General features: G+C 34.2%; 1 protein-coding gene and 1 pseudogene across 3 annotated transcripts in view; both read left to right on the top strand.

The window, feature by feature from the left end:
- CSMD3 (CUB and Sushi multiple domains 3) overlaps nucleotides 1-22089 on the top strand; it is a 1197799-nt gene that overhangs the window by 677013 nt on the left and 498697 nt on the right. The window lies entirely within an intron of this gene.
- Nucleotides 17538-18233, top strand: LOC133077338 (dnaJ homolog subfamily B member 9-like; annotated as a pseudogene).

Below are 22089 nucleotides of genomic sequence, written 5' to 3'. Positions count from 1 at the left end.
TATGCACTATAAATTAGGTTGAGAAACTGCAGCCTGATGCTCATGTGGAAAGCCAGGGACTCTAATCACCTTCCACACACTGGATTGCATTGGCTCACTTCTCAATTGTCCAAGGAAAAATATGTCCTGACTCAGACTTGATTAAAAAATCAGTCTCGGGCTTCCCTGGTGGCGCAGTGGTTGAGAATCTGCCTGCCAATGCAGGGGACACGGGTTCAAGCCCTGGTCTGGGAGGATCCCACGTGCCGCAGAGCAACTAGGCCCGTGAGCCACAACTACTGAGCCTGTGCGACTGGAGCCTGTGCTCCGCAGCAAGAGAGGCCGCGATAGTGAGAGGCCCGCGCACTGTGATGAAGAGTGGCCCCCGCTTGCCGCAACTAGAGAAAGCCCTCGCACAGAAACGAAGACCCAACACAACCAAAAATAAATAAAGAAATAAAAATTAAAATTAAAAAAAAAAAATCAGTCTCATGCATTCAACCACTTCATGATCGTATTCACCTTAGTGTCATCCTAAACCCCTCACTTTTTCTCAGTCCCCGCATCTACTGTTTCACTAATTCCTCCTGCCGCTGCTTGTTAACTATTTCTCAGATCCATCCCCTTGTTAGTATTCTTTCAGCCAGTGTCTCAGTACCTCACCATTTCACGCCTGGACATTTAAAACATCTCCCCATCTGGTTTACCTGTCCTCTTCAAACCATCCCCTTCATTGCTCGGAGTAAATATCTGAAATATAAATCTTGCCCAGTTATTCTCCTTCATGATACCTTTACTGTCTAGCATTTATCTCTTGAGTAAAATCCAGTATCTTCATCAAGGTATTAAAGGTTCTCCATGATTAAACCTTATGACCATCTTTTCCTCACTTCCCCATTACCTATCATTCACTATATGCACCAACGATATTTTGTTTCTGGAACAAGTCATGTTATTTTCGATCTCCTTTCCTTGTCCATCTTATATAGTTGTCCTGGAATGTCCTTCCCTCACATATTATTCAGAAACTTCTGCTCTCCCTTTTATCCAACCACAGCTACTATGCTTCCCTGAGTCTGAACTATTCTGCACAAATTTGTTTGCTAACCTCTTTTGTAAAGGTACTGTAATTTTCAAATGTACTAATGCAAACAGCAAATATTTTAAATTGATTGTTTTGAACATATAAAATATTAAAAAATATGTTCAAGATTGTAACAGTACAGACTTCCCTACTAATTACTAAAAATAATTAAGTTGGCTATATTCCACAAATTGTTTTCACCAGTCTTTTGCTATTCTTTTATTTACCATTGTTACATACTTTAACAATTTATGTTTTTAAGAAGAATCACCATTGTGCAACAGTATACAACAAAATATCATCTTCACCACATTTTAATACCTCAGATAATGATCATTTATATGTGAGTGTAAATATATATAGTATAGAATATCATAGTGTAGACTCAGATATAAAGGCAGAAGGGGCCAGGGCTAATGTGCTTATCTTATCATATTTTATCTGTTCAAAGAACAAATAAATATATAAAGACTAAATTATATTAAGTTACTTCTAATGATAAAACAAAAGGTTTCATAAATTTCTTAATTATAGCTACTTAACCATTACTTTATAGGAGAAATAACAAATGAAAAAGTTTTGAACACAGTCTCCAAAGTTATCATTAAGCATAAATATGATAAATTGAAAATTTAAACAAATATTTGAAATATACTTTTATTTAAGAGTAAGATAAAATTAGGCTAAATTACTTTTAATCAAAGTACAAGCTCAAGAATTTTTAGAAAAATGTAGCTTGTCTTGATCCAGAAACTTACTTTTTGGGATACTTTTCTTCTTCTTTGCCTTGTTCTAATTTTGATATTTTTATTAAACCTTCAAAGAACTGTATATTGATTTTATATAAAATTATGAACAGCATATTTAAAATTTTTTGCTTATAAATGAAAATGTTCTCTTTACAGTCATTCAACAAATCCTTTAAATCTCCCTTAGTAAGCAAATATAACAATGGAAGCCATGAATGTATTTCTGAAAGACGTTTTTCCCATTAAAATTCCCATTTCTTAGTTCATTTTAACAGCACAGAACTTGCTAAAATGTCACTTGTGTTACTTCTGTTGGAAGTGGTTCTTTTTTAAAGCCATGTAGCAAAATAAGATATTATGTTGGACCACTAATTATTTCTGAAGATATAAAAAGTTTAAACTTTTAGTGAAATTCAATATTTTCAGCTGCCTTTAAATGAGAAGGAAAAGGCTTAGTTGGAATTTTCTAAAATATAGGGCCACTAGCAAGAAAAAAAAGAAAACAACAACAATAAAAAAACACAAGAATTTCATGTGTGGGAAAATCAGAGAAGCATCTATACTTCATAATCCTTTCCAGAGCCCAATGTATATTACTGTAGCACTTTGAAAGTAATATAGTTCCCACATGAAACAAGATTATTCTCTATACCCAAAATTATATTTCTGTTCATTTGAAAGCAAAATTTGTTTGCACAAATTTCAATAAGTAATGTAAAAATTGAATTTAATAGAAAACATTTCCATTTTATTTTTTTATTTTTTTATTTTTTTGGCTGCACCACACAGCTTGTAGGATCTTAGTTCCCTGACCAGGGATAGAACCCGTGCTCCCTACGGTAGAAGCACAGGGTCCTAACCACTGGACTGCCAGGGAATTCCCATTTTATTTTAAATCAAAATAATTAACATATAATAGATACAGCTTTTCTGGACTAAAAATAGAAATAAAGATCCTTATTTTCAGATACATTATTTTGGCATCTGGATTCAAAGAGTTATGATAGATGACACATTGTTATTTAGATAAAGTGGTCAGTCTATTAAATTTCACATAATATTTGTGGTATTAATAAAATATATTGTGGGGACAAAGGAAGGAGAAAAATTTACTTTTGATTTTGTTAAATATATTTGATAGGATTTTTCCCCATAAAATATATCTCTCACCTCTTTCTTGAACTCCGTATCAAGTTGTTAATATTTTCATCAGGTTGTACCACAAATCTGTAAGCTCAACATGTCCAAATCAAAGTCTTTACATTTTACTAAAACCTTATTTTCATATTCTCCACCCCCCCATGATGACTCATTTACCTTAGACACTTCAGAATCATCTTCTTCTCAACCTCCCATCCATTCTTTTTCTCAATTACTTGCTTAAATGATCCCATCTCTTAGAAAGAGGGATATACCGTTATCTCATCTCAGCCATTTATTCTTTTTTTTTTTTTTTTTACTTGACTCACTATAGTCTTCTAACTGGTCTCTATGTCCCTAGTATATGCCTTCTTCATTCCAAATTTATCTTTATAAAGCATAAATTTGGTCATGTAATTTTCTGCTTGACTAACACAAACCAGCCAAAAGCCAACCAACCAATTAACAAAAACAAAACACTTTGATAAATCTGTGTGGATTATATTATGTGAAATCAATTTAGGAAATTAATTTTAAATAATATATAGTAAAGTATAAACTTCTTAGAATGTCATATTGAAGCTTTTATAATTTGCCTACTACTTATTTTCAGTATGTTTACAAACAACATGGAAAACAACAAAGAACCTGACAATTTAATTAAATGAAAGTCAGATAAAGAGCTCTACTGAATACTTATTTTCTAACTACAGGCAGTTAAAGGTGTTGACACTTTACCTCTGTAACCCTCAGCACATTTAGCATAGTACCGTGGACAGAACAGCTGTTTGGTAATAGTATGTATTTGAATGAGAAGTAAAATAATTTGCCCAAAGAACTTAGCAAGAACCTCACTTAATAAAGTAGTTTATAGTTCAGAAATGTGTGCATAATCAAAGACACAGAAATGCCATCTGGTGGTAACTTACGCAAAGCAGCTGCATTAAATGACTTCTACTGCTAATAGAAGGTAAACCAGAAGTTTGGGGTTGACAATATAACTCTTCAAGCAAAAAATCATATTAAAGGTAAATAATTATAAATACACTATTGTTCACATGGTTCACCTTGTTAACTAAAACATTCACCTTCAGGATATTTGGCTGGAGTCAAGTAGAGTTTCACTGATGATACAATGGAGCCAATCTCATTAATCATAACTTCCAAGTGTGATACATACATATACACATGCATGGAATATGATGTATTAATACAGTAGCACTTGTATACAAATGAAACAAATATGAGGGTATGCTCAAAAATGTTTTACCAATACAAGTGTATAATCAAAAATATTTCTATATTGTGGTTGTAAACGTGTGAACTAAACACAGAAGAAGAAAAAAAAAAAACTTTTTGTAAGTATTTTTAACAACTTCCTAAATAGCTTTGATACAAAGTTATAGGAGCCAGAATTCTGTAAAACACCAATGTCTTACTTTATACTTGGCTATGAGTAAAATAAGGTAAGATTCATAATGAAAAATATTTCTAGATCTTACCTCAGGTATAGATTTCAGTAGTTTATTTGAAGCCAAAATGTTCAATTCCCAAGTCAGACAGTAAAAGAAAAGGGTGAAAAGATTAAATTAGCTATGTATTTTTTACATATGTTCTACATATATTTATAAGCATATATGTTTATATGTTTTACAACATATTTATTTATAATATCAAAATTAATAATTGCAGTCTACTTCAACTAGAATCAGTTTATTTAGGAATTCCATTGGCCATCTCCTTTTTTGTAGGTGATTGAGGTATTTCTATTCAGCAGCACATTTAATGAGAAATAAATGAAACTATGGCATGGTCCCTCCAGTAAGTACATCTTGAGTTGGCTCCATGTTAGTAAATAAATTAGAAGAGTCAACGAGGTCATTTGAAGATGTCCCACGGTTGATGGAAACAGAGATTGCATCTACTTCTTTAAAAAAAGACATGGGTGACTTCTTAATCAGCCCTCCACTTTTTTCTTATGGAAATTCCTGTACTAGAAAAGGGCACGACTCTGGGGAGAAATTTGTTTGAATAATCACATCTTCACAAAGGAGAATATTGTTCAGTACTGAGGTTTTAAAAAAGGAGAGATTTTTTCCAGTAATAGATACTGTTAGCAATGCCTCATAAGACTTTTAAATCAAACACGTTAAAATTAGGACTCTCAGGGGTCCACTGAGCCATTCCCCTAAAAGAGCAGCACTGATCTGACTATTCCTGCTGAAGTTGGAGATTAATACTGGAGATTTGGGAGGAAATATGACTACAGAAATGTAAAAACACTTTAAGTTACAAATTACTTTAAAAACTCATTGAAGTTCAAGAAAAAATGTAACAATAAATTATTATTTTCTTAATTTATACAATACTCGTTTGGCCCCCAAACAATGCAATATTCACTGTTAGTTTAATAGGCTTCAATTTCCATTAGCAATATTTAAATTCCTTTATGTTAATGAATGATCTGCATTTACACATAATAGCTTTTAATAAAAGTTATGGACTAAACCTTTTAGTTATCAATAATCTAACATTTAGGTGTAGTGCTAAGGATAAAAAAGAAGATAAAAACTGACATTTCATTTTGTCCCAACAAATAACTGAAATTAGGTATCTGCCTGAGATCATCTTAGTCTATTCTAACAGGAGAGGGAGCAATTCTACCCCCAACCTCTGACTGCTCTTGAAGACCAAAAGGCAGGCTTATGCTTTCATCTACTTCTGCTAGAAAAAAAAGTTTTACTCCTGGAAGTTTTCATGTAGAATCTGCATGTTACATTGGTTATTTGTGGCCATGTCATATTCTCAAATTATTTTTAACAAAATTGATGATAGAATAGTGTCATATGCCAGGGATGGGAGGTATTTGTGGGATAGCAGTGAGTGCAGTGGTTAAGAGTTTAATATTGGAATCAGATGGCATGGTTTGGATTTGGATCCCAATACTTATTTGCAGTGTGACCTTCATAAGTTACTTACTTTGCCTACATTTCATTATCTATAATATATGGTTAATAATAGTATCTCATAGTGCCATTGAAAGGAACACATTTAAAGTACTTAGAAAAGTACCTGGCACATACAACACTAAATAAATAATAGCTATTATTCTCAGAATAATAATTATTACTACAAGACATAATTTTGCTCAAAAACAGAATTTCTTTCAGTCAAAATTTTGTTCTGACTAAGAAAATTACAGTGAATAGCATAAATGTTATTAAGAGCAAATAACACATTTTACAATAATAGTTTGAAAATAAAATCAACTTAATGGTGTTCAAATTGAATAACATAAGGAACCCTGTATATTAATCAAATACAGAATGGATATACTATCACAGTAATTGTTATTCAGTAGTTACTCTTTAAACATTGCCAACAAAGACCTTATCATCTAGTAGGAACCAAATAGAATTCATAATATTAGTTGTACATAATTCAATACAATGTAAATTTTATGAATTTGTCATTAGGGCTTTCTTTATCAGTCTGAAATTGAGTTCTGATCCTAGTAGAGAATTTTTATGTAATATCATAGCTAATTGTAATGAAACTATCACTAACCTTTCAGTAGTGCAGACAGCTTCATCTAGGATAGGTCATCAAAGACAAGTGATATTTGTACCATTTAATACAATGGGCAAAGCCTCTTTTATCTCACAGCTGTTTACTTCATTGATTCTGCCCTCCTTCCTGAAAATCAGAACCAATAGGGATTTTGATTAATTCCTTCAGTCGTATATTTAGGCCTTTATCCCTAACATGTCTTAAACAAATATATCCACAAGATAGCTAGCTAACTAGCTAGCTAGATAGATAGACAAACAGACAGGTAGACAGACTACAAGAATCATGGGTACTTGAAGTAACAAGTCATTCTCGTTCTCTAATAATTCAAGTAAAACATCTTTTCTTTAATGGGAAAAACAATAAGCAAAAAAACTCATTGAGACACTCTAATAAAAAACCTGTACAACAGTATGGTACATTATTATTCATTGTTTCAATGTACTAATATTTGCTACAATTTAAAAGTTGAAATAAATAAGTTGGGTGGGGGTCAAAATATAAGATGCTTCCAAAATGTAAAATCAAAAATAGAATTAAAAACTACAAGGCACCCTTTCCACAATTCAAAAAAAAAATGAATTTTGCATTCCAGTGTAGCATATGTGCAACTCAGAACATGATGTCGAGGCAATTATGTTATTAACTGATTGTTTTCTTAGGAAAGCAGATGGTAAAATAAATTATGTTCTTGGGAATTTTTCTTAGACTTCCTATTTCTAGAGAGCATTCTTCCATGAAGAATTAAAACAGAGTTAGTGAAAGGGCTCCCATATTAAGTCGCTTAATGGAGAAATGTTTCCCTGTCCACATTACCAGTGAAATTTTGCTATTCTGGGTTTATTCTTTTGGGTAAAAATCCAGTCTTTAAAATAGGAACACCTAAGGATAGTTTTAAGTTTTCATTGGTTTTATTTGGGTACCAGAGAAGAGAAAGGTCTGCAGCTGGTCCAGACACCTGTTGGGAGTCAGCTCTTATAAGTTTAATGAGCTGCTCTAAAATATGCATTGAGTATAGACTTGGAACAAGTAACCAATATGTTATACAGGTATCCCCCACTTTTCTTTTCTTTATTTATTTTTTATACAGCAGGTTCTTATTAGTTATCTATTTTATACATATTAGTGTATACATGTCGATCCCAATCTCCCAATTGATCCCACCACCACCACCACCCCAACTTTTCAAACGTTTGCTTCACGCCACTTCATTTTCATGAAAGATCTACATTAGTACCTGTTTTCACTAACCAAAAGAAACCTGAAGAGGATTTTTCACTTTTACGAAAAGAAGCGAAAGGTGAAAATGGTGTTCAGCATTGTTTTGCAGTTAGCTGTTGTAGAGGCAATGTGCACCCTGGGCAGTGAGAGTGACACCACCAAGCTCCTTTCCCGGGAACTGCACTCAGCATCTCAGCATCAAGCTGCCACAGCTTTGAACTATGTCTGTTGCATCTATGCTTTATCTCAGTTTATTTTGTGCATCTGTTAGTAAGATGTGTCCTAAGGTAATTGCTTCTTCGCTTTACTCTTTATGGCTTACAAAAGGTTTCATAGGAATGCTTTGTTTTTGGATAGTAGGGGAAACCTGTACCCGTCTTTTCACATAGCCAGAACACAGTCTTGGACACTGAGGGTTGAAAGTGAAGTGGTACCCCTCACTTTTACACCTAAGAAATCACTCACAAAATATGTGTTTCTAATCTCCACAGCTCTGAGCTCTGCTAGTTGAGGTCTTACTTCGTAAGAGGACAAAGGAAGTCCACTAGGGGATGCAACAATTCCGTTTTTCGTGTGGCAGAGATTGTCCCCTGACTGTATTGAGCTTCTTAAACCACTCCATCAACAGGCAAATAAAGGATTTACTGTATTGGCTGTGGTGATTGATCCTGATTATAAACGGGAGATAGAGTAGCTGGTGTACATTGGGATCAAGAAGGAGTATGTATGGAAGCCAGTAGATTTTGTAGGCTGCCAATGAATATTTTGCACAGAAATAAATTAATGAAAAATTACAGCAGATATCAACAGGTTCATAAATGGCTCAGACACATCAAGAATAAAGATTTGGGTCATATCATCATGACCAGCTGAAGTGGTGGCTGAAGGCAAAATATGAAACACATGGTGAAGAAAGAAATATAGACACCAAAAATGGCTTTATGAACAACTGCAGGAAAAAAAAAAAAGAATGGGATAACTATCAGTATTTTCTCCCTTGCTTTGTTATGGACATATTTGCATATGTATAGACCAATTTTTGTTCTTTCTTCTTCTGTTTCTCTGCAATTTAATATAAGGCATGTTGGTGGTGGTTAGCCTTGTCATATAGGCTTTAAGATGTCAAGAGGCTTTGTGACTGAGCTAGGTGATGGGAGCTAACAGTAACTGCTGGGAAAGTGCATCTTTCCTTTGGAGGAGAGAGTAAACATGTCTTCATCTATACAAAGGCAGACTCCCCTGTTCAGTGTTGATTTCTCCAATGGGAGGCACTCACAAGAGACTTTATGGCAAAAAAGAAACAAAAGCTGCTGTCCCTCAACAGGCAGATGGGTTCAGGGGCTTCATCAAATGGCAGATGTATAGTTTTACCAGAGGTTTCACAGCCTTCTCCCTGAAAATTGCCTACTTTGAGGTTACACACAGCTGAGATTGTCAGCAGCAATTCCCAGTGATTGTTGCACTTTCTGATTTACTGAATGCTGGAAGCCACTTCCCTGTCCTGACTATCACTCTCCAGGCTCTTCTCTGGTCTTGTAAACTTTTGATTTCCTGTATTAATCCTTCTTGTCTAAGTAACAGAGAAGTTTCTCTTTTCCCATTAGAACTCTGTCTGATACAGTAATTACTATATTTTCTCCTAACAAACACTTGAAATTACTGCTCTGAGGAAAATGAAAGCTTCTCTTCTCAACATAATTCATATCCCTAAAATCTCAGCTTCTCCCCATCTTTTGGATAAAACCGTAGGTTTGTGTATTTTGAAAGGAGATCTAAAGTGACTTTTATCTCCACTAATATAATATCTCTCACTGTGATAGAGGAAGACTAGAGTTGATTACATCCTGACTTAGACCTCCGTTCAGCATTTTCTTCTTTTTGAATCAGGTCCCTCCACCACTTTGTACTGTGTCTATCCCGAGTGAACAAAGAATCCGCAGTGCTCATATAATCTGTCAAATACCAGTATGTGTACTTACCATCATTCTCGCCTACTTTCCAACAGCTTTCTATCAAGTGTGCTGTACTTTCTGCATGTGCACCTTGTATTATTCATCAAACTTTTCTCCTATTCACCCTTTCTCCAACCACACAGGCCCATTCTTCCCAAAACTACTTTAATATTTCAAGATAAGTTTTGGCAATTTATGTTCACTTTTTTTTTCCTTCATAAGGACCACAGACAAAGGCAATTTAGTCAATTAAAAACTAGATGATTTGTAAGCACAAAGAAAGTTGGGATAGTGAGTGGAACTCTTAAGTCTCAGTGTCTTTAAAACTCCTTATGTAGTGGGGGTGAACAAACTCTTTGCTGGTATTACATAAGTTGACAAGGTGTAAAGTGTGTATAGGCATTTCCTACAATAACTCCTAACAGCAGTTGATTAGCTCTGCTCCCATTCTATATAGATCTTCTCTAATACTTTCTTCATGTTCTTTCCACTAACAGGTCATTTATATAATCATTTAAACCATGTTAGACGTTCAGGAAGAATTCCTGGTGCGTAGAGGCTCTTGAGCTGTTTCTGCACACCACTTTTTTCACATGTTTATAATGAGGCCTTTTTTTCCCAATTTAATTCAACTTTATTTAACAGCATTGCCTAAGTATCAACCATGGCCCTGGAATACAATTATGTTCATCCTTTCCAGAAATAGTAAAAGAGATACATTTCTCCTATAAATGTATTACTTTAAATTTTACTTAGTCTTTCTTTGTAAAACTGAATTATTTTAATTATGAAAGCAACACATGCTTTTATATTAAAAAATAAAGATATTTTTAAAATAAAATTAAACAGAAGAAAATATTGGATTGGCCAAAAAGTTCGTTCAGGTTTTTCTGTAACATGGGAAAAAACCTGAACAAACTTTTTGGCCCACCCAATATCTGTGGCTCCCATTCATCTCCAAACCTTTGCCCCAAAGTAACAGGTTTTTCATTTAATATTTTTATTTTTAATAGCACTTACCACCATAGCTTTATACCTAAACCTACACCTCTACTTGTTGATTTATCAGAGTTCTGTAGTATCTTTTGACACCAGCAATGAAAACTATGGAATTAATGTGCTTTACTTCTCGTCTATCTTAGCCACTCCATTTTCCAACTGAAATAAGTGTATAGACATTTTTAGTTTTTTAAATTACATATGGTACTTAAAAACTTATTTTAAAACATTTTTATCAAGGAAAAAATCAAGGAATAAGTACACATGGTAGCAAGAACTGAAGAGCTTATGATAAAAAGAGTACTAATCTCTCCTTCTTACCCCACAGGGAACATTTTAAAGCTATTTTTATTTTCAGTTTGCTGGGTGCTGTTACCTCAACAATTCTAGATAAATAAATGTATACCTCTATTATTTTATATATTTTTAGATAATATATATATTGACTCTCTGGGAAAAAAAAATTAGAATATCACTCACTTACCCTACCCTCTTTCTTTTCTTTGTCTCCTCCTAATGGGAACGAAAAAAAAGAGAGAGAGAGAGAACAATGCCTTGAAAGTCAATGAAGAAAGTATATCAAAGAGAAGCATGTATAACCAGTAGGGTTATATTGCATGATAGGTAATGAGAGAAGGACTAAGAATTTATCATTGAATTTTATAAGATGAAAGACATTGGTGTTTATTACAACAGCAGTTTTTATGGAGTTGTTGGGGAAGAGGTTGATTAGAGTGGTTTTAAGAGAGAGCGAGAGGTGAGGAGTTGGAGACATGGATTATTGACTGTTCATTTCAGAAGACTGACTGCAAAAAAGACTAGAGAAATGGAGTAGTAGTTGGTGGGGGAAACAAACAAGAGAAGTATTATTTTAAAGTTCAGAGAAACAGTAGCATTTTTGAACCCTGATGGGTATGAACTAGAGAGTGAAAACAATTATGATGTAGTAGATAGAAAAGAGAATAGCTGAAATGATGTTCTTGATTAGGAGAAAACATAGATGATCTAGTGCTCAAGAGGATAGGAGATGGTAGGTGGGTAAATAGAATGATGAGAGTCTGTAAAATTTTCTTTTTGATTGATTTGGATTTCTCAGTGAAGTAGGAAATAAGGTTACCAACTTGTGACTTTGTAAGGCCAGTAACAGAAGATGTAAAATAATTATCCAGGAGAATATAGACCCACATCATTACTGCCCATAGGTTACAAATGATTGTGATTTGAAGCAAGATTTCCTTTTGACTGGAAAAAAGAAAAGAAAAGAAACCACTTAGTTTGGAGGAATATAATATTTTTAATAGATACTTTATAATTAAAAAATAAAAACCAAAGAACATTTGCAAATAGAAAAGCAAATTAAAATTACATGTGAATATCTTAACACCTCATACACAGATTAAGATACTTAATTGATGGGCTTATATTTCAAGTCAGTAATTTTTATCCAGAGTAGTAGAGTTTTTAAATAAGAATGGAGAGACAGGTTACAGGCATAATTTTGTGTATGCTTTCAGAAGGATAGAACATTTTTAGTAACATCAGAATAATCTTTTCTTTTTAAACAATAAGAGCTACTACTTTTACTGGTCTTCTGTGAATAGAACATTTTTTTTTAAAACTTGCTTTTGCAGTAGAAAAAATCAAGTTGCTTAACACAATAGTATGTAAACCCTGTCGTTGGCTCTCTTACCTCATCTCATACTACGCTACCCTTGGATCATTCTGTTTCAGCCACAGTGGCCTTTTTGTTGTTACATGAATATGCCAAGCACCTACACACCTTAAGGATTTATACTTACTCTTCTCTCAACCTGCATATATGCTTATATTTCATGTACTCTCACTGTTAAAAATTTTACTGTCATAAACAAAGCACCTATGCTCTCTCATTTCCTGCATTGTTTTACTTCACAGAACTTATTACCATCAAGAAATTACGTGTTTCACTTATTTGTGTATAAACTTTCTCCACCCATGTGAATATATAAAGCGGGGATTTTAATCTTTTTGATTTGTTATTCCCAGCACCAAGAATCATGTCTTTATTATAGTCAATAAAATTATAGAATTGAAAAAAAAAATCAAAAAATTAGGTACTCAAAAGGCAATTATTTTTCTTTTTATTATGATTTCTGGCAAACTTAACAACTACACATTCCCTTTTTAACATCATATAAGGCTGCCTTGTGCCATGACTGGATTTCGTTTTGTTTTTGTAACATAGACCATCCTCTGTGTACCTCCTCGTGTGCTTGCAGAAAGCACGTTTTTAGTATCCTCTTTATGAATTGTACTGTCAGGAGGTTTTTTTTCATTCAACATACTTGTAAATTGTTTATGAATAATTATCGCTGGGTATTTTCATTCCTTTCTGTTTTTGATGCACAGTAACTTATTAGTTAACCCTCTGCCCTGGGTATATTCTAATCTTTGTGTAACATTCTATAGTACTTCTCTGTGACTATCAGAGAAAGATTTTAGTCTTCTTTTGGTAGAAATAAAATTCTTGGCAAGGACTGAGTTTTTAATAGAGCTGCAAATAGACCATCCATTCTCATGTTTGAATCAAAGACAACATGAAACTTCATATACAAAGCCACTCAATACCCACTCCCCACCTCCGCAGTTTTAGCTACTGAGGCATATTGCTGTCCCACTACCACGTAGGCTACAGGACTACACAATAATATTTATTTATTGAATAAAATTAATACTAGTGTGTTTCTTTTGTCCCCAAAACTAATTCTAACTTCTAAAGAGTCTTTTGTTGTTATTGTTATTTTTACTATTTCTTCCAAAAATCTTTAGGACCTTTATCCAAGGGAAAAGAACTGGAGGAGAGTGAGGGCCACCAGTTTCTAGTACAGATTTTGGATTGAGGTTAATTTTTTTTTAATCTCTTTTTTTATTTGCAATAAATTTCTGCAGAATCAACCTCAAAGAGGATTGTATATTGTACCCTCCTCTGTAACCAACATGATATTTGTATTGCTCTTTAGTTTAGATGGCATGGTAATATAACTAATATTTATTCATCTTACAAAAATTGATAGTGGAAACAGATATGCCCTTCAATTCACAATTTCCAACATATGTTTAATTCTGTTCTGGTTGCTTTATTGTAGCATATTTATGTTATTTTTATCTGCAAATTAGAAGAAAAAGGCAATTTTGCTTAAAATATAAATAATAAAACAATTCATTTTAAACATTTTGCTAACAACTGTGTGATAAATAAAAATCATGACTTATCAAAAGCCCATCCAGAATGTACTGTTTGGTTTCAGTATGAAGCCCCATACATTTTAACAAAATATTTTACACTATTCAGTTAATTTATTGTTTTCTTAATGATTAACTTTAAAATTCTAACTTTTTTCAAAGCAAACTTCCAGCTATTTCAAAGGAATTTTTTCCATTTCTTTTTAGTAAAAAGAGTGTAAAGTTGTAGTCTACCTCAGTTCTGCCATTAATCCAGATGTCATCCATTAGAAATTATGTTCAACAGGGGCTGGAAATTTGTCTCGTAACATATAAGAGTGTCTAACTTACTTATAATAGGTAATCAATAAATACTCATTGAATGAATAATTTCCTGGCAAACTCAATAGTCTGGATCTTAATTTCCTTTTCTTTAAAAAGGGGGAGTTGAATGAAGATATCCAGGATTAACATTCAAGATTTTATCTGATAAAATTATAAAACTAGTCTAAGAATTTGTTCTTGGACCTGACAACTGAGAAACAAATTTTTAGAATTCTGCTTGTCTATTTAATCTAGAGAAGATAATTAAATTCATTTAATACCAATGAAAGTGAACTTATCTCTGCAGTTAGCTACTATTCAGCTTTTCAGTTGGAAGTTAGATACATGCTTGTAAAATAGTTGTATACATTTAATAAACCATAAATTAAAACATTATCTGAGTACATATGCTACAGATTTTTTTTTCTTTTTATTTTATGTCTTGTCCTAAAATATAATTTCATCCAGGAAAATAGGATTTTTCCAGGAGAAAAATCCAGAAGCCTGAAATTTCTGTCGCTCTTCATTCTTCATCATTATGACCTAATGATGTTATATTTGATAAGCATATCAGTTCTGATGTGTATTTGTCTCTCCTGAATTGTAAAAAGCACATTTCAGTTACTCAGGCTAGAGATTTTATTCTTTAAACTGTTCACCGTGCCTCTGGCCACACTTAGAATTTAGATTGCAAAGGAATATTCAATCTTTCATCTAATAGCACTCAGCCTATTGAATATTTAATTATTTTCCTTAAAATGGTAAACAGTTGGAAATACTTTCCTCCTAAAGGGACAGCATTCTTTTTCTATTCTCTTATGAAGCTAATATATTTTATTTTAATTGCAATACTTACCATTAACAAAGAAGATTAAACATGTTTTGTCATTAAATTCCTATTTATTTATAACATATTACTACAAAGAACAGAAAATTGAGTTACTGTATGTAACACATTAAAAGGGGCAGTGTAGCCAAGGACAGTAGTATTGCTTGAAAGCATGGGCTATGTAGTCAAGCCACACATCCGAATTCTTTTTTTTTTTTAAATAGATATTTATTGGAGTATAATTGCTTCACAATACTGTGTTAGTTTCTGTTGTACAACAAAGTGAATCAGCCGTATGCATACATATATCCTCATATCCCCTCCCTCTTGAGCCTTCCTCCCACCCTCCCTATCCCACCCCTCCAGGTTGTCACAAAGCAGCGAGCTGATCTCCCTTTGCTATGCTGTTGCTTCCCACTAACTAACTATTTTACATTTGGTAGTGCATATAGGTCGCTGCTACTCTCACTTCGCCCCAGCTTCCCCCTCCCCACCCCGTGTCCTCAAGTCCATTCTCTATGTCTACGTCTTTATTCCTGCCCTGCCACTAGGTTCATCAGTACCATTTTTTTTTTCAGATTCCATATATATGCGTTAGCATACGGTATTTGTTTTTCTCTTTCTGACTTACTTCACTCTGTATGACAGACTCTAGGTCCATCCACCTCACTACAGATAACTCAATTTCATTTCTTTTTATGGCTGAGTAATATTCCATTGTATACAACACATCCTAATTCTTGATTCAACTCTACTAGCTGTGTGATCTTGGAAAAGATCAACATAAACCTCAATTTTTTTTCACCTTTAAGACTGGGTAACATATAAGATTTATTTCATAGGTAATGAGGTAATACATATAAAACACATAGTGTAATTCTTGAGAAAAAATAAGTATTATCTTATTATTGTATATTATTGATTGATATGTATATGATCAAAAACGTGACTGTTGTCAAAGAACATTGCTTTTAGTTGCATTATGGAAAAAATGTTTAAAAAGCTGTGCGAAATGCACTTGTGGATTTATTCATTTATCATAGACTTTACTGCTAAATTGAGAATGGAAGCTGAATTGCTAAAACAAGTTTAAAAGGCAAGAGAACAAATGATTAAATTTTTCTGCAACTGACTTAGGAAAAGAAAATAGAAAAGTATACATGCATACAAATTATAGACCCTTGAAAATAAAATATTGAAATTAGGCCAACTAATAACCCTGCAATGGCCTCTAAGTGTTAAAGTGAAAGGAAGAGTCACAGTCTCTCATTTTAAATCAAAAGATAGAAATGATTAAGCTTACTGAGAAGGCATATAGAAGGCCAAGACAGGCCGAAAGCTAGGCCTCTTGTACCAGTTAGCCAAGTTGTGAATGCAAAGGAAAGGTTCTAGAAGATAGTTAAAAGTGTTATTCCCGTGAATACCCAAATGATAAGGAAAGTGAAACAGCCTTACTGCTGGTAATGGAGCAGGTTTTAGTGCTCTAGAGAGAAGTTCAAACCAGTTACAACATTCTCTTAAGCCAAAGCTTAATCCAGAACAGGGCCCTAACTTTCTTCAAGTCTGTGAAGGCTGAGAGAGGTAAAGAAGCTGCAGAAGAAAAGTTTGAAGGTAGCAGAGGCTGTTCATGAGGTTTATGGAAAGAAGCCGTCTCCGTAACATAAAAGTGCAAGGTGAAGCAGCAAGTGCTGATGCAGAAGCTGCAGCAGGTTATTTAGAAGATCTATCTAAGATAATCGGTGAAGGTGGCTACACTAAATAACAGATTTTCAGTACAGACAAAACAGCCTTATATTGGAAGAAGATGCTGTCTAGGACGTTCATAGCTAGAGTGGAGAAGTCAACACCTGGCTTCAAAGCTTCAAAGGACAGGCTGACTCTCTTGTTAGGGGTAAATGCAGCTGGTGACTTAAAGCCAGTGCTGATTTACCATTCTGAAAATCCCAGGGCTCTTAAGAATTATGCTAAATCTACTCAGCGTGTGCTCTATAAATGGAACGACAGAGCCTAAAAATAGCACATCTGCTTACAACATGGTTTGCTGAATATTTTCATCCCACTGTTGAGACCTACTGCTCAGGAAAAAAAAAAAAGTTCCTTTAAAAATACTACTGTTCATCGGCAATGGACCTGGTCACCCAAGAGCTCTGATGGAGGTGTACAACAAGATGAATGTAGTTTTCATGTCTGCTAACACAACATCCATTCTGCAGCCCATGGATCAAGGAGTAATTTTGACTTTCAAGTTTTATTATTTAAGAAATACATTTGAAAAGGCTATAGCTGCCATAGATAGTGATTCATCTGATGGATCTGGGGAAAGTAAATTGAAAACCTTCTGGAAAGGATTCATCATTCTAGATGCCATGAAAAACATTTGTGGGCTTCAGCACTGCCCTTTTAGGGGTTGAGGCCGGAAGTGACGCCAGGCTGAGCAGCAACAACAGGTTTCCACGTGCGCGTAGGGTACCAGGGTCAGGATATTAGAAATGAATACACCCCAGTCAGTTTTCATCTTTGAAACCTGCATTTTAATGGTAACCGAATTAATTTTGGCCTCAGAAAGTTACTATGGTATATTAGGTGTGCCAAAGTCAGCATCAGTGTGCCAAAATCAGCATCAGAGTGCCAAATCAAGAAGGCCTTTCACAAGTTGGCCATGAAGTGCCATCCTGATAAAAATAAGAGACCTGATGCTGAAGCAAAATTCAGAGAGATTGAAGAAGCATATGAAATACTCTCAGATGCTAATATGAAAAGAATTACTAGAATATGATACACTTGGACATAGTGCTTTTACTAATGGTAAAGGACAAAGAGCTAGTGGAAGTCCTTTTGAGCAGTCATTTAACTTCAATTTTGATGACTTATTTAAAGACTGGTTTTTTTGGTCAAAACCAAAACACTCGGTCCAAGAAGCGTTTTGCAGATCACTTCCAGACACGCCAGGATGGTTCCAGTAGACTAAGGCACCATTTCCAGGAGTTTCCTTTTGGAGGTGGGTTGTTTGATGACATGCTTGAAGATATGAGAAAATGTTTTCTTTTAGTGGTTTTGACACCACCACGAATCAACATACAGTACAGACTGAAAATAGATTCCATGGATCTAGCAAGCACTGTAGGACTGCCACTCAACGAAGAGGAAATATGGTTACTACATGCACTGACTGTTCAGGACAGTAGTTCGTCCTTTTTCTGTTCTCATTAAACCCAACTAGTTGACTCTTCTTCAATATCTTTGATGCAGAACCAATTTTTTGTGAACTATTTTGACAAGTGCATGATTTCACTTAACTTGACATAGCTATTAAATATATTTAAATTGCTTTTGACAAATTCAGCAATAGTCAGTTAGTGGAGAAATAGCTAATTATTAATTTCCCTGATTAGGCAAGGTTCTTTAAGAAAAGATTATAATTCTGCCTGGTCTTTTTTCTCTACCTGCCCTTGGGCTTATTAACATGACCAGTTTTATTACCAAGGAAAGAATGAGTTTGCCTAATAAATATTTAAAGGTTAAATTTTAAAAGTTATTGTAGATTTAAATTGTGTGAACTTGAATGCTTTTTTTGGAGTGAAACCTTTGCTAATTTAAAATTGCATACTCTGTAGCATCTCTGACTTGGGTTACAAAATGTATGTGAAACTGTATAACTGAGTCATTCAGCAAAAGATAGCAAGCAGTATCTTGGTTAATTTCTACTGAAAGCTTCAAAAAGGTATGGTTGAATATTTACCACAGAACCATGCAGAAGAATTGGAGTAAAGGAAGTGATTGTATTGCTCATAGACATTTACACTGAAAGAAAGTTGAAAACTTAATATTGCCAAGAGATTGTTACGTAGCTAATGATTTCATCCCTGGCTAATAATTTTGTGGTGGTGAAATCATAGCTGTTTTACACATCTTTTCACATTTCTACATTTCTTTCTTAATTGTTGGTGCTGTAGGTCTTAGTACGGATTTATGTATTTTTGTGTGTGTATGGTTTTTCCTATTTGCACTCATCTTTAGAGATTGACTAATACCTCATTCTGTTTATAAAAACAGCCAGTAATTTCTATGCAACCTTATTATGTGCAAAATTTTTAAATCCTAAGAAATGTGTGCTTTTGTTTTCAGATAGACTTAATTTCTTTTCTTTCCCTTGAATTTTATTTTATTTATTTTTTTATACAGCAGGTTCTTATTAGTTATCCATTTTATACATATTAGTATATATGTGTCAACCCCAATCTCCCAATTCATCCCACCACCATCCCCACGCCGCTGCAGCTTTGCCCCCTTGGTGTCCATACGTTTGTTCTCTACATCTGTGTCTCAATTTCTGCCCTGCAAACCAGTTCATCTGTACTACTTTTCTAGGTTCCACATATATGCATTAATATACGATATTTGTTTTTCTCTTTCTGACTTACTTCACTCTGTATGACAGTCTCCAGATTCATCCATGTCTCTACAAATGACACAATTTCGTTCCTTTTTATGGCTGAGTAATATTCCATTGTATATATGTACCACATCTTCTTTATCCATTCATCTGTCGATGGGCATTTAGGTTGCTTCCATGACCTGGCTATTGTAAATAGTGCTACAATGAACATTGGGGTGCATGTGTCTTTTTGAATTATGGTTTTCTCTGGGTATATACCCGGTAGTGGGATTGTTGGGTCATATGGTAATTCTATTTTTAGTTTTTTAAGGAACCTCCATACTGTTCTCCATAGTGGCTGTATCAATTTACATTCCCACCAACACTGCAAGAGGGTTCACTTTTCTCCACACCCTCTCCAGCATTTCTTGTTTGTAGATTTTCTGATGATGCCCATTCTAACTTTTGTGAGGTGATACTTCATTGTAGTTTTGATTTGCATTTCTCTAATAGTTAGTAATGTTGAGCAGCTTTTCATGTGCTTTTTGGCCATCTGTATGTCTTCTTTGGAGAAATGTCTATTTAGGTCTTCTGCCCATTTTTGGATCGGGTTGTTTGGTTTTTTAATATTGAGCTGCATGAGCTGTTTATATATTTTGGAGATTAATCCTTTGTCCATTGATTTGTTTGCAAATATTTTCTCCCATTCTGTGGGTTGTCTTTTTGGCTTGTTTGTATTTCCTTTGCTTTGCAAAAGCTTTTAAGATTCATTAGGTCCCATTTGTTTATTTTTGTTTTTATTTCCATTACTCTAGGAGGTGGATCAAAAAAGATCTTGCTGTGATTTATGTCAAAGAGTGTTCTACCTATGTTTTCCTCTAAGAGTTTTATAGTGTCCGGTCTTATATTTAGGTCTCTAATCGATTTTGAGTTTATTTTTGTGTATGGTGTTAGGGAGTGCTTTAATTTCATTCTTTTACATGTAGCTGTCCAGTTTTCCCAGCACCACTTATTGAAGATACTGTCTTTTCTCCATTGTATATCCTTGCCTCCTTTGTCGTAGATTAGTTCACCATAGGTGCGTGGGTTTATCTCTGGGCTTTCTATCCTGTTCCATTGATCTATATTTCTGTTTTTGTGCCAGTACCATATTGTCTTGATGACTGTAGCTTTGTAGTATAGTCTGAAGTCAGGGAGTCTCATTCCTCCAGCTCCATTTTTTTCCCTCAAGACTGGTTTGGCTATTAGGGGTCTTTTATGTCTCCATAAAAATTTTAAGATTGTTTGTTCTAGTTCTGTAAAATATGCCATTGGTAATTTTATAGGGATTGCATTGAATCTGTAGCTTGCTTTGGATAGTATAGTCATTTTCACAATATTGATTCTTCCAATCCAAGAACATGGTATATCTCTCCATCTGTTGGTATCATCTTTAATTTCTTTTATCAGTGTCTTATAGATTTCTGCATACAGGTCTTTTGTCTCCCTAGGTAGGTTTATTCCTAGGTATTTTATTCTTTTTGTTGTGGTGGTAAATGGGAGTGTTTCCTTAATTTCTCTTTCAGATTTTTCATCATTACTGTATAGGAATGCAAGAGATTTCTGTGCATTAATTTTGTATCCTGCAACTTTACCAATTTCATTGATTAGCTCTAGTAGTTTCCTGGTGGCATCGTAAGGATTCTCTATGTATAGTATCATGTCATCTGCAAACAGTGACAGTTTTACTTCTCCTTTTCCAATTTGAATTCCTTTTATTTATTTTTCTTCTCTGATTGTCGTGGCTAGGACTTACAAACCTATGTTGAATAATAGTGGTGAGAGTAGACATCCTTGTCTTGTTCCTGATCTTAGAGGAAATGCTTTCAGTTTTTCACCATTGAGAATGATGTTTGCTGTGGGTTTCTCTTATATGGCCTTTATTATGTTGAGGTAGGTTCCCTCTATGCCCACTTTCTGGAGAGCTTTTATCATAAATGGGTGTTGAATTTTGTCAAAAGCTTTTTCTGCATCTTTTGAGATAATCATATGGTTTTTCTTCTTCAGTTTGTTAATATGGTGTATCACATTGATTTGCGTATACTAAAGAATCCTTGCATCACGGGGATAAATCCCACTTGATCATAGTGTATGATCCTTTTAATGTGTTGTTGGATTCTGTTTGCTAGTATTTTGTTGAGGATTATTGCATCCATATTCATCAGTGATATTGGTCTGTAATTTTCTTTTTTTGTAGTGTCTTTGTCTGGTTTTGGTATCAGGGTGATGGTGGCCTCATAGAATGAGTTTGGGAGTGTTCCTTCCTCTGCAATTTTTTGGAAGAGTTTGAGAAGGCTGGGTGTTAGCTCTTGTCTAAATGATTGATAGAATTCACCTGTTAAGCCATCTGGTCCTGGACTTTTGTTGTTGGAAGATTTTAAATCAGTTTCAATTTCATTGCTTGTGATCGGTCTGTTCATATTTTCTATTTCTTCCTGGTTCAGTCTTGGAAGGTTATACCTTTCTAACAATTTGTCCATTTCTTCCAGGTTGTCCATTTTATTGGCATAGAGTTGCTTGTAGTAGTCTCTTAGGATGCTTTGTATTTCTGCGGTGTCTCTTGTGACTTCTCCTTTTTCATTTCTAAGTTTATTGATTTGAGTCCTCTCCGTCTTTTTCTTGATGAG

Source organism: Eubalaena glacialis, chromosome 17, assembly GCF_028564815.1.
Source record: "Eubalaena glacialis isolate mEubGla1 chromosome 17, mEubGla1.1.hap2.+ XY, whole genome shotgun sequence".
Classification (NCBI taxonomy): Eukaryota; Metazoa; Chordata; class Mammalia; order Artiodactyla; family Balaenidae; genus Eubalaena; species Eubalaena glacialis.
The sequence above is the reverse complement of the archived record's forward strand: the minus strand, read 5'-3'. Positions and strand labels throughout refer to the sequence as shown.